Here is a 12,926-nt window from a genome sequence, read left to right on the forward strand (position 1 = left end):
CCAATTGATACATACATACATGCAACAGCCACAGATATATCCCTACCCTGGGGGTGATTCTGTTATTGCCAGGTTATAACCATTAGGAATAGCAAAATAATATTGCCAATATTCCAGGGACTATGGCCAAGAAAAATGGCAGTGTCACATGGATCAACCTAAAAGTTGAGACTTCTTGAATTTCTTACCTGAAAACACATCATCAGAATGAAGAATCTGAAAAGCTATTAGCTACATTGTGTAGAATTAAAAAAAAAAATACAGACTTTACTAGTCTTGAAGACATTGATTGATGATGCTAAAAGTGACACTGTTAAAAAGTTACAGTGCACAATTTCCTAGATCAAGCTGTCTTTGTCCATATCAGTTCATTCCATTTGTTATGTAGACAGCCCTTCCTTCTACAGCCCCAGGCAACCTAGGGTATCCAAATCTGTGGTGTTGTAGGTTGAGGTTGACACTAGGCATTATAGGTTTCAGGAGAACTCTAGGTGAATGCAGTTTTTTTTCTTGTACCACTTAATGCTCAGAAGCAGGGTTTTGCCATGTGATCTGGTGTCCTTATGACCATGAGTATACTTGTGCCACAAGAGAAAACTACTTTGATTCCCTTTTCTATTCCAGAATATAATTGTAATTTAAAAGTCTATAATTGGCATCTAGATGACCTATAAGGCATTTTTCAGTTTTACGGTTTCATGATTAGACATCAAGAGAAAAAAAAACCCTAACAATCCTTGCTCTTGTGTGGGGGATATTTCTGTAACCAGATGCAAAAAACTGGTAACAATGCTTCTTGGAGAGGGAAACTTTCTCTTTACTGAGACTTTTGGACTGAGCTTCTTTTTAATATCATGTATTATTTACTACCAATAATAAAAATTATTTTAAAAAACAAACACAATTAATTTAAAATTTAAGTAGACAAAGCATTTTACTTGGAAAAGAACATGTTTATATCCTTTAGAAACATTTATATCCTGTTCTTGTTCTCCTTTACAATTTTATCATTATTGTGATTTTTTAGAAAAAATTCTTAGAGGGGCGCCTGGGTGGCTCAGTCAGTTAAGCATCTGCCTTTGGCTCAGGTCACGATCCCAGGGTCCTGGGATCGAGCCCCGCATCGGGCTCCCTGCTCAGCAGGGAAGTCTGCTTCTCCCTCTCCTCCCCGCTTGTACTCTCACTGTCTCTCCTTCTCTCTCTCTCTCAAATAAATAAATAAAATCTTTAAATAAAAAAGAATTCTTAGGATCTGTGGGAGGTAAACAGAAGATTTGGATGATACAAATTGCTATATATTCTGCAAATATTTGTTTGCAAGTACCAGGGCTAGGTACTTCCTCCTTTCCATAACTTCTGGAAGGCTTCTTGTGTAAACACCCAAGCATTTTTTTTTCTCTGAGAGTTCTGCATGCTTAAAATGCTTCCCACAGACAAGTGGTGGTTTGTTCTCCATGAATGTAGCAACCAAGGAACTCACCTGCTGTGACAGTGATCCAGGGCACGGGGGTAAGTCCCAGGTGTCTCACTGAGGCAGACTGGATTGATGACCTGCAGGTGAGATAGAGGGAGCCATACAGAGGGTGGGAGTCATTTTGAGTAACTGGCAGTAGGAACAAGTACAGAGCTATCTTAATTCACAAAATTGTCCAATTACCCAAAAGCTGATTCCAAAGATTTGTCAACAGAATCCCACACACAGTAAAAGGGCTTGTTAAATCAAAGAAGCTTCCTGCTTAAGACAACTTTTGTAAAGCTGTAGAACTTCGTTTACATTCTATTTCATATAGATATGTAGGTAAGAACAATGCTTTACATTTGCTTAAACTCTCAGTTTTCAAAGCCCTTAGGCAGACCTTACTTGTCTGAATCCTCACAAAACCGCTATAAGAACCGTCGGACAATTTCACACATGAGGAAAAGGCAGCTTGGAGGTGGAGCCTCTTGCCCATGGAAACCCAGGTTTAGACCAGGACCTGGGAGTCCCACCTGTGGGCACTCAGCAAGCCCCACCACACGCCTCTCCAATTACAAGCAGAGTACATGTGACTTTGTTAGGGAAATGCATCTGATTTTCATAAGACCGCAATGGTGAAGGTGCCCTAGGTACCCCATTTCTCCCATTCTTCCCCTCCAAACCAGCTTCCTTGGTCTGTAGCAGCCCATCTTCCTACAGCTGGGTCCAGGTTATGTCACTTTCTTCCCCCAGTATCTTTGCTAACAACTGAATGAAGTTCAGGCTCCAAAAAATTGGCAGTCAAGTGCTCTGCCCCAGCCTCCATCCATTGCTCCAACCCCCTTTCCCATTTCAGTATGCTATTTCTTGCCCCTTACACTCTAAGCAGACAGGTGTACCACCACGTAGCACCCCAGCAGGGCACAGGCTAGGGTGAGGTGTGCCACAAAACTTAAGGGGATGTCAAGGAACTCAGAAACCATTATAAATATTTTGATACAATACTTTAAAAATACAAAAAGTACATGAGGAAAAATATCAAAATTTAAAATAAAGACAGGGTCCAGTAGGTTTTTCCTTTTTCTTCAGACTCCAAAATGCCTCTGCAGGGCACTGTTAACTGATCCTGCAGTGACCTCCCCCTTGGGTACTTTTATTAATGATGTTTCCCAAAAGTTAGTTCTCATTACCCCTTTCCACACCAGCAATTTCTATTCTCGAATGCCCCAGCACCTATCCCTAGCCCTCTTCTGTCTGGAAAACCCATTTCCCTTAGTAACTGGTAGAACTTTGATGGCCATCTGAATCATCTTGGATCCTTTCCAGTGCCTTCCTAAACCACAGTGGGCACTCAGCACCTCTTTGCTAAAAAAAATGCAGAAATCACAATCCTCAAATTAGCTCTCTGTGGGGCCGAGCAGGGAAGGAACCCAGGTATATTTTGTTTGCTCCAGTGTTGTTGAAAACCTGTACTTGTTATCAAGATGTAAAAATCCGGATGTTTTCTATGAGAAAAAAAACGAACTCTCTGTCGTTCCTTGAAAAATCAGAAAATCTAGCAAAGGTAGGCCTGAATTCTTCCATGACAGCACTGGGCGTTTAGAACAGAGTGTGCCTTTAGAACCCTCTCCACCGCTCCGCGTCCTAGGTGGCTCACTTATTTGTATTACCTGCCAGGCCCCATTAGCTCTTTGGGTTTGCAACCCCAGGCTTGAGTACACTGGATAAAACCCTTGTGCTTGATCCACTCGTTCTCTACTGTCAGAATAAATACTTCCTTGTCCTTTCAAACAGAGTCTTGCAGAAAGACTCACAGAAACAGCTTACCTTTACAGCCCACAAACTTCTCACAACCCGTGAAACTTGCATTGCCCTCCGAACACCATCCCCCCCCTGGCGCTTTCCCCCTCCCCGGCACCGGCCCGTCACTCCCTCCCTCCACCCCAAGTCCCGCGGTCCGGAGCCCGGGCCAGCTCCCCGGCCCCCAGCCGCTGCTCTCTGCCCCGGGCCGGGGCGCTCGGGCTCGCCCACGGCGGCACTGGGCATGCTCAGAGGCGGCCGCGGGGGCAGGTTTGCCTCGCAGGCGCTCGCACTCGGCGGCGGGCGGGCGCGCGGCTGCAGCTGGAGCTCCAGCGCCTGGAGTTGGAGTTGCCGGGAGTTCCCCCCCCCCTCCCTCTGGGCGCGCGGCAGCGGGAGCCGGCGCGGGAGCCGCGAGCGGCTGCGAGCCAGCGCCCGGGCGGGCCGAGCCTTGTCCGGAGCCCGGAGCCCCGCGCGGGGCAGCCCTCGGGGAGGAGCCTCGCCGGCTGGGACGCGTGCCGCGCACTGGCACTGCCCGGGCACCAGCCGGGCTGCACGGTAGGGCCGGGGCGTGGGGCGCCGGGCGGGCGAGGCAGAGGCCAGGCCGGGGTTGGGGGGTGAGGGGAGATGCGGCTGCAGCAACCGCGGCGGTCAGGACGCCCCGCGCTCGGTCCGATGCGGGCGGCCGGGGCAGCGATCCCGTTGCGGGGCCAGAGGAGTAGGCAGGCGCCCAGAGATAAGCGTTCAAGTTGGCGGGCGGCGGGAGAAGGGGCTGCGCGCCCAGGCGCAGCTGCTTTGTGGGCGCAGTGAGGGACTCGGTCCCTGGTTCTCCCCAGACCTGGGACCCGGTGTGCGGGAAGGGTTGGGCAAGCCGCGGAGCGGAGCAGTTTCCTCCGAGAAAGTTGAGGATGGAGCCCTTCTTTCCGCACGTCCGCGCAGTAGGATGAGTCCCGAGGGTGCCGCCCCGAGGCCCCAGTGTGGAGGAGCCGAGTGGGTCGCTGCGCCCCTGGGCTGAGTTCCTCACCCCTGGCTGAAATACGCGAATCACCAGATCTTCGCTTCCGTGGCGTCTTCTAGGAAAATCATTCCGGCCAAAACTGAGGTAGGCTGTCCCGGCGGCACGGCTCCCTACCCCCAGGGCGTGTAGCTAGGCGCTGCCCCCTACCCAACATCCGACGTTGTCAAGGGCGCCGGGTTCCGAGTTAGCGCGGGTAGCGCGGGTCGGAATCGAGCCCCAAGCACATGGGGCAACATGGCTGGGATAGGCAGATGGTACAGTTTCTCCTCCAGCCTTTCCTCAGGTTTACAGCACCCCGCCAACCCCACCCTGTTCATCTTCGCAGAGGACAGGACTTGAAGGGAAGGACCAGGTGGACAGTTTGAGTTGACATTCTGCTCCTTAGGAGAGGGTGCCTGGATTGTATCTACCTTGGGCTCTAGCCCCAGGACTTCATAACGAATCCTCTCTTTTATTATTCTTCCTCAGGGACTGGGTGGGAAAGAATAGGGTCAGTGGATCCACCAGAATGTCCGCCTCATCCCTCGGGCTCCTAACATCGCGTTGCAGGCCACCCCAGGACCCTGGAACTGGCATTGTGCAGAATGCCGGGGCGTGGAGGATGCTGCCGGTTTCTTCTAGCTCCACTTTTTTCACTTCTTGTTTTGAGTTTTGGGGTTTTGCCTGCACACAAGTCAGAGCTGCGCTGTCATAACCCTGGGGGGGGGGGTGGTTGTGGTGCTGGGGGAGAGGGGGAGGCTGCTAGTGGTGGTGGAGGAGCTTCAGCCAGGCAGTGAGCCGCTGTTTGCCTCAGAGGCTGCTAGTGGGAATTGGTCCAGAAATGATTATGCAGGCTAGAAATATGCCTCTCTCTCTCTCTCTCCTTTTTTTTCTTTTTTGGCTGAACACCTTGGCTTTTGGGTTTGTGTGTTAAGTTCTTAAAGGGGCACCCACACACTGCTCCAGTGCAATGCTTTAGGGGCTCACCATTTCTGCTGCATGTTTTACTATTTGCTTTTTCCTTGGGGTTAATCTGCTTTGGGGCAGATTTCCAGCTGTGGAAATCACATGGCATGGGTACACAGGTTCTAGAGTCAGACCTGAGGTCAAGTTTTAGCTTGATAGCCGATGACTGTGCTGATAGACAAGTAGCCACTCTGAATTTCAGTTTCCTCTTCTGTCAAATGGGGATGCTAGGGGCCTTATCTCCTTTCATTGCAGGATTGTTGTGAGACTTGGGTGAGATAATAGAAATGAAGGTTCTAAGAAAACTTGAAAGCACCATTCAGGTCTTATTGTGGCTGTGCTCTTTATTCAGTTTTTCTGAATTAATGAATTCTTTTAATTATAACAAGACACCTAAGTCTTCTCCCCTCTACCCACTCCTCACCAAGAGGCTTAGTTGCTCAGGTCTTTGGAAATAGCTGTGTATCTTTTTTTTTTTTTCCTTTTCCTAAAATCCACCTCTCTTGATTTTAAGGATTGAAGCTCGAGCTCTTATATTTATCGGAGGGAAGAAGCATGATGTAGATTAGGAGAGCTCCAGGGTTGCCTTACCAATGTTCAGAGCCCTGGGCCCCAGAATTGGCATGTCAGCTAGACCCCTGTGAAGACAACTAAGGCTGATGAGTCAGCAGACCCTGGGCTGGAGCTCTGACTTGGTCTCCAACAGTGACCTTGAACTAAGGATTCAACCCCTCATCAGTCTGAGATTAAGAGCCAATAGTCACCAGAGACAACAACGGGTGGGATTTCCTCTCACTCAGCTGGTAAGGGTTTAATCGGGCTCCTGAGCCTCCCTGGTACTGCATCTTCCCTAATCCTAGGGCAGGGGTTCTCAAGCATAAGCATCAGAGTCAACTGGAGGGCTTGTTAAAACAAAGCTTGCTGGGCTGCACTGGCAGGGTCTCTGATTCTTTAGGTCTAGGGTGGAGGAAAGGGGGCCCAAGAATTTGTATCTCTTAACTAGTTCCAGATGATGCCAGTGCTGCTTAGTCCATGGACCATGCCAATAAAATCACTGACTTACGGCAGGGAGGGATGTGTGTGAGAGAGAAAGAGGTGAGGTTTGTTCTGAAATGCAATTATTTTAATACTTCACATACAGAGACAGGATGTTTTGGAACTTACCTAAAACATTTTATATTTCCAGTACCTGTGTCACTTACCATTGTCCAGTTTTCGTAATTCTGATTGCTCTTCAAATGAATGCATTTTACCCACACAGAAATCACACACTGTAAAATCCTCAGTCCCTGGTTACTAGGTGACTCCTGAGTAGACTGAGATTGGTGACCCCGATATTTATAAATCCAACAACTACCCTCTTCCTTTCTTTGGGGATCTCAGACATTTGTGTGGAGTGGGGTGCATAAAGTCAGGGCAGCTTGTACCTTAAGATTGGAGAACAGGTTGAATAAGCAAGTGTTAAAAAAAAAAAAAAACCCTGGCAATGTGGTGCTGTCTCTGAATGAATGGCTTGCCCAGACCTGGGGCGGGGGGGGAGGTGAAGTGTACTCTGTGACAGATGTTCTGTGGTGGTCAGACCTGGCAAAGGCCTTCCCTTCCTCTGTCAAATGGTGGTGTCGTCCCTGACTGAGATCCTCTCTCACTCTGAGGGGGAGGAAGGCTGACTTTCAGGGGCAGCTGGGCAGTATCAGCCTCTCTGTATCATTTCGCTGATAATCAAGCACTGTTTGGGCACAACCCAATCTTGAGCTCTTCTCCTTGTCCCCCAAGCCAGGGTGCTGGGCTGAGAGCCCACCATGACTAGTTGTGGCCTTGAACTTTAACTTCTTTGTATCAGAGAGGTCTTGGGAGGGAGCCTGCTTGAGTCGGGAGGGCTTCTGAGATGACATCCTACAGAAAGAAGAAGGGTTATGTAGCACCCAAATGACTAGGTGTAAGAGGAGATGAACACTTTAAAGTTCTTGTGTTGCCTTGCCAAATGGAGTCCCGGCTGACCACATGCTTTATCTTAGCTCTCCATTTGTGCTTTGTTTTCATTTTAATATGATTAGCACTAGAAAGACCTATCAGTAAAATCAGAGACCTATTCAAAAACTCAAGTGTACCATTTAGTGTTTTAGTAGATAAAACTGCAAGGCCCCTGCCTGTCTTCCTGGTGGTAATTAGCACACAGTGAAGAAACACCTCCGGTTGTAATTCTTCAGATTCACTAGCTAATTTAAATGGTTTCTCCTACTTAACATGAGTAGGGAACATTTCTGTTTTAAAATTCTTTCCCATAACTTGATGTTTATATTTTGGGTGTTACCCCTACTTTTCCCTGCTAGGCTTTCCCCACATCCCCGCCCCCAACCCCTTGTTGGGCGGAGGTGGGGGGCTTCTTTCCTTATCTCTGTGGTTAGCTTTTCTTAGCACATGACCGCTTGGTATCTTCGCTCCCTTGTGTAAGTCTGTTGTGAGACGGTCCTTACAATACCTTATTTCTCTTTGGTCCTTGGATGGTTCTGGGTCAGAGAGAGTCACAGCCCATTCTGGGAACACTGTTCTCCACCACCTTCCTAGAGCGTGCTTAAACTAAAACTTGGGTCGTATGCTACTAGCGCAATTCTAAAATACATATTTTCCTCCACATTTTATCATTTTCCAATTTCAGAAATCTGGATGGGTCTTCAAAATTATGAACACTTTTAATGTGTGTTTTTTTCTTTTTCTGTAAACTGACACGGAAATAGAGTGACTTCCAATTGACAATATTCTAAAACAAAGCAAATTTGGTTCCTTATGCAGGTGGAAAATACGGTTTCCACGCCATGCTGTCCAGCTGATGGAATTAAGTAGCAATTGAATTAGCTCAGCAGTTTCCAGAGTACATCAGAAGAATCCTATTGGGGTGGTGGTTAATAGGTGTGTTCTTGAAAAGGGCAGATCAATTTGGAAGCGCTGCCTGTTATTTTTCCCTCTTAGAGAGTCTCAACATGTGCATCATCATATCAAAGTCTCTGAGTTAAAAGTCTCAACAAAATCTTGGTTATAGTTATTCAATTAAACATTTCCCAGAATGCAACATTTTTGAGGTTATGTGTGGATCTTCTAATACTCCGTTACCAAAGTAGCACATCCCAACAATTCTAATATGATAATTAACATCAACTATGGGTGGGCTGTTTTCACTTAGTTTATCCCTATGATATAGGGGCATTCATTAAATATGAATATCGATTGATTAATGGAGTCTGTAGGTGATTACTATATTTCAGGGTGGAGAGAAACCATTTTAAGCTGTGGTGGCTGAGGAAACCTCCATGGCGGGGATAAACTGTGAAAATGTAAATGATGGGTGGTTGTACTTTTGTAGAGAAGAGAAGGGGCATTTTAGGTTAGTGGCGTAATGGAGCAGGAGTATTGAAGGCTTGTACCTGTGCCTGCATGTAAATAATTTTCAGAGCACACAGGAAAAGGATCATGCCTCACACAGAGTGAGACTGAGTGAGTCTGTGTTGGTGGTCAAAGATCCTGTTGTTCTTTCTTGATTCTGTGAATTCACTGAAGTAACCATGAGTTCTGGGGACCACAGAAGAGCTACTTGTGGAGAAAGAGGAGGGGCCAACACTCAGATTAAAAACAAGGAAGGGCACCTGGGAACAAAGAGAGAAATTGTTTCTAGGCCTTTAGCGGACAGTGGGTCCAAGTACAGAGGGAAGTCCAGCCGAAGAGTCTTGGGTATTTGGAAGAAGAACTTTCCAGGAAGAGAGGGTGTGACTGGAGTTTCAAAAAATAGCATGAAGGAAGAAGTCTTAACACTCAGCGATTAAAAAGGCAACCTGATTTTAAAATGGGCAAAGGCTTTAAATAGACATTTCTTCAAAGAAGATATACAAATGGCAATGAACGAATGAAAAGATGGTAGACGCCATTAGTCATTAGGGAAATACAAATCAAAACCATGTATCACCCACACCCATCAGGATGGCTGTGATCAAAAAGACATAGAAGAACAATTGTTGGTGAGGCTGTGGAAAAATGGGAACCCTCCTACGTTACATTGGTGGTGGGAATGTAGTCGTGCAGCCGCTCTGGAAGACAGGCAGTTAGTTCCTCAAAATGTTAAACGTAGAGGTACCTGAGGGCCAGTTTCAATCCTGGGCATATACCCAAGAGAACAGAAAACATGTTCACACAAACACCTGGACACAAATGTTCACAACAGCATTATTTGTAACAGCCAAAAGGTGGAAACAGCCCTGATACCCACACGCTGATGAATGGATAAACAAAGTGTGGGGTATCCATACAATGGAATACCGTTCAGTCATACAAAGGAATGAAGTTTGATTCGTGCTACATGGATGAACCTTGAAAATATGCTATGTGAAAGAAGCCAGACACCAAGGGCCACTGTTGTATGATTCCATTTGTATGAAATGTCCGGAATAGGCAAATCCATAGTGACAGAAGGTACATTAGTGGTTTGCCGGAGCCTGGGGAGGGGGCGGAATGGGGAATGATTATTGATGGATACAGATTTCCTTGTGGGGTGATGAAAAATGTTTCTGGAATTAGAGAGTGGTGATAATCACACAACTTTGTGAATACTCTACAAACTATTGAATTGGATGCTTTAAAAGGGTGAATTTTATGGGGTATGAATTCTGTCACAATAAAAAAGCAAGAAGGCTGGAGTGAAAGGAGAATGGTAAGAAAAAGCGGTCAGGGAGATCTAGGAATAGCATATTCATTTCAGGCCAGATTTTCTTTTTGGGAAAAAAAAATATCTAGATGTTTCCTTTGTCCTTCCTTGTCTTGGGGTCTTTCTAGGGTTTTCCTGTGACTCTTTGATCCAAAGTCCTTCCCCTGAATTAAAAGCACTTTGTTCCAAGTGGCTCCTGAGTCAGTGGGGTAGTTTTTGTGGCCTTGGGATCTTCAGATTGGAGTATGTTTCTGGACTTCCCTCCAGAGACGAAATCCGTATGTGGGCTTCCTTACTGTGAACCACCAAAGGGCACTAGGCTCCTGCCAACTTGGCAGCTTACGTTTAGCTTCTCCCTTGAGATTTGACTATGGTAGATGTTTTAGTGTCATCTTCCAGTTTGTGGAGCTCTGTCAAGACTTCCCTTAAAAAAAAAAAATCTCTCTGAAGCATGGTTCAGGTGCTACTCGGCATTACACAACATCAGTGTATTTGGATCCAGGAGTCATGATACTACAGGAGTTTTTAACACCACTGGAGCTGAGGCTGCCATCCCCCTGGCAGAGATGTTTCTTCTCTCTCTTCAGCGCTGTGACATAGCTGGCCTTCTCAAACTCATGGGCACAAACACCCGGGGATCTTGTTAAGGTGCTGAGTCTGATTCCATAGGCCTGGGTTGGGGCCGGAGATCCTGCAGTTATAACAAGCTCCCACAGACGTGGTTGGTGCTGAGCCATGGATCACTCTGAGTAGAAGCCGATGCAGTGTGGAGCAGATGGCTTTGGACTAAAACAGAGCTGAGTAGTTCTGAATAGTGGCTCTGCTCGGGGAACTTGGGCAAGGTGAGTCACATCTGAGCTACCACTTTCTTACCTGTAACATCAGAGTGAGACCTAGCTCACAGAAAAGTGCCTAACCTGATGGGCCTGGAACGCTGCCTGTTTGCCTTCTCCTTCCTTCAAGGGCTAAGAATTCCACGGTTAGGACTAAGGGAAAAGAATATATGGAAGAAAGCCAAGGGCTTCCCGGAGGTTTTTGATTTGTGTGGATGGGGTTTGGGTGGGGAAAGGATGTCGGGGATGAATGTGAACCCTGGTCCTCAGGATTCATTTGCATATTGGTTTTCAAATTACCATAGCTTTGGTAAAGTCACTGTGCTAGTCTCAGCTGAGTCCAGGTAACTTTTAGGTGTTGGTCTTTACTCGGCTTTGATGGAGTTGATTTCTCCTTTTTTTTTTTTCTTAAGATTTTATTTACTTGAGAGAGAGAGAGAGCACAAGTACTTTATTTTTTTGAAGATTTTATTTATTTGAGAGCGAGCAAGCACAAGCAGGGGGGAGCGGTAGAGGGAGCAGGAGAAGCAGACTCCCCACTGAGCAGGGAGCCCGATGTGGGACTCAATCCCAGGACCCCAGGATCATGACCTGAGCCGAAGGCAGATGCTTAACCGACTGAGCCGCCCAGGCGCCCCAGTGTTGGTTTCTTTTTGACCAGAAGATCATCCCTGAGCCGCTCAATTAGTGCTCCCATTCCTTAGTATGGTGGTCTCTGCCCATCCCTGCCTAGCTGCCTTCCCCCCCACCTCCCCACTTAGTGACCTTTATCTCCTTACCAGATGAGAGGAAATGAAGGGAGCTAAGACGCAAACCACTGCACTTCATGAGCAGCATGGGTGAAAGTTTCTGGGGATGACGGTGAAAATATTTGCTTCATTGTTGACTTTAGAAAATCTAGGCGCTTCGTTCATTTGCCTTCCATGAGTCTGTCAACTCTGGAAAGTTTGGATTGAATTAGGTTAATGGGAAACAAGCGACAAGGAAGAAGTAGGAACTAAATCTTGGCCCTGGCTGTAGTTTTCCAACCTGGGGCCTGTGTTACTCGCCCTCACCGGGTCTCCGTTTCCTTGGTGTTCCTGGGTACGACAGTAGCTACCCTGCCAGCCTGGCTCATGGGGCTGGTTCTTGAGGCTGGCATGAATACGGCCTGTGAGGGCTTTCTGAACTCTAAGAGGCTGCCCCATCACTCTCCAGTGCTGGCTGAGGTAGTGGCATCTGCGTAGGGTTACACAAGGTGAGTCGGGGCTTACTAACTTTTGTTTCCATCTCCTTTATCATCATTTGAAGTGAGAGGAAATAAGAGATCGTGTTTTCATTTCAATTAAGTGGACGGATCCTTTTCACTTTCTGCTGGGAAAAAATAGACACGAATAGCTCCTAAGGTTTTAACAAAACCCCAAGTGCCATAAATCAACTAGTTTCCAAGCCTTCACAGTCTGCAATTCCTTGCTTTCCCTATGATGGTAATTTATCCTGTGAGGCCCTGTTTCACCCTCTTGTTTGACTGTTTTGTGGATTGGCACGTGTGGATCTTTCATGCCCGATTTTGAAGAGAACGAGATTGTTCGCTTTGTTACAGTGCTAGGGCTAGGCATTTAACCTGACATTGTACCAACATCAAATAATCAAAGACAAGATATTCAGGTTGAAGCCCAACACACTAAGAGTCACTGGCACTTACTGTCCTTCGGAGGTGGAGTGTCTCTCCGAGGTGGGGAAGATCCGATTTCTGAGGCGAGTGAGTGTGTGTCCTCTAATCTCGTTGCCTCTCATGACCACGGTGGGTAAGGAAGCTTGGTCAGAGAGGGTCTGCATCACCCAGCTCTCTGTTTTCAGACCGCTTGGGGAAAATGTTGCTTCACACAGTGTCAGGTGAAAGCCAGCAGTATCTAGTGGTTGAGAAGTTCATATTATTCTTGAAGAATTACATCTACCCTATCATTAAGTCACAGTAAGGAAGCTGTCCTGCTGCTCTGGAGGAGCCAGGTATATAAAGCTGGGTGTTCCCAAATTAAGGCCTTTTAAAATTAAATCCTTATGCAACTATAACAGTAGTGTAAAAAAACAAACAAACCACCCTACCCTGAAGGTAGATATTTGGTGCTTATAAAAAGAGCCCAGTGCTCATAAAATGGACATATTTCCAGATTCATCCACATTGCCAACCACGTAGTCACTGATCTA

General features: G+C 46.8%; 1 protein-coding gene across 1 annotated transcript in view; it reads left to right on the plus strand.

Moving 5' to 3' along the window:
- Positions 1-3,710: 3,710 nt before the first annotated feature.
- STXBP6 (syntaxin binding protein 6) overlaps positions 3,711-12,926 on the plus strand; it is a 242,605-nt gene continuing 233,389 nt past the window's right edge. The window contains exon 1 of the mRNA XM_088025058.1: positions 3,711-3,811. The gene's annotated coding sequence lies outside the window, so the exon portion shown is untranslated. The remainder of the gene's footprint in view (positions 3,812-12,926) is intronic.

Source organism: Eumetopias jubatus, unplaced genomic scaffold (genome assembly GCF_037043125.1).
Source record: "Eumetopias jubatus isolate StellerSeaLion01/CBP00866 unplaced genomic scaffold, mEumJub1_p1.0 scaffold_7, whole genome shotgun sequence".
Taxonomy (NCBI): domain Eukaryota; kingdom Metazoa; phylum Chordata; class Mammalia; order Carnivora; family Otariidae; genus Eumetopias; species Eumetopias jubatus.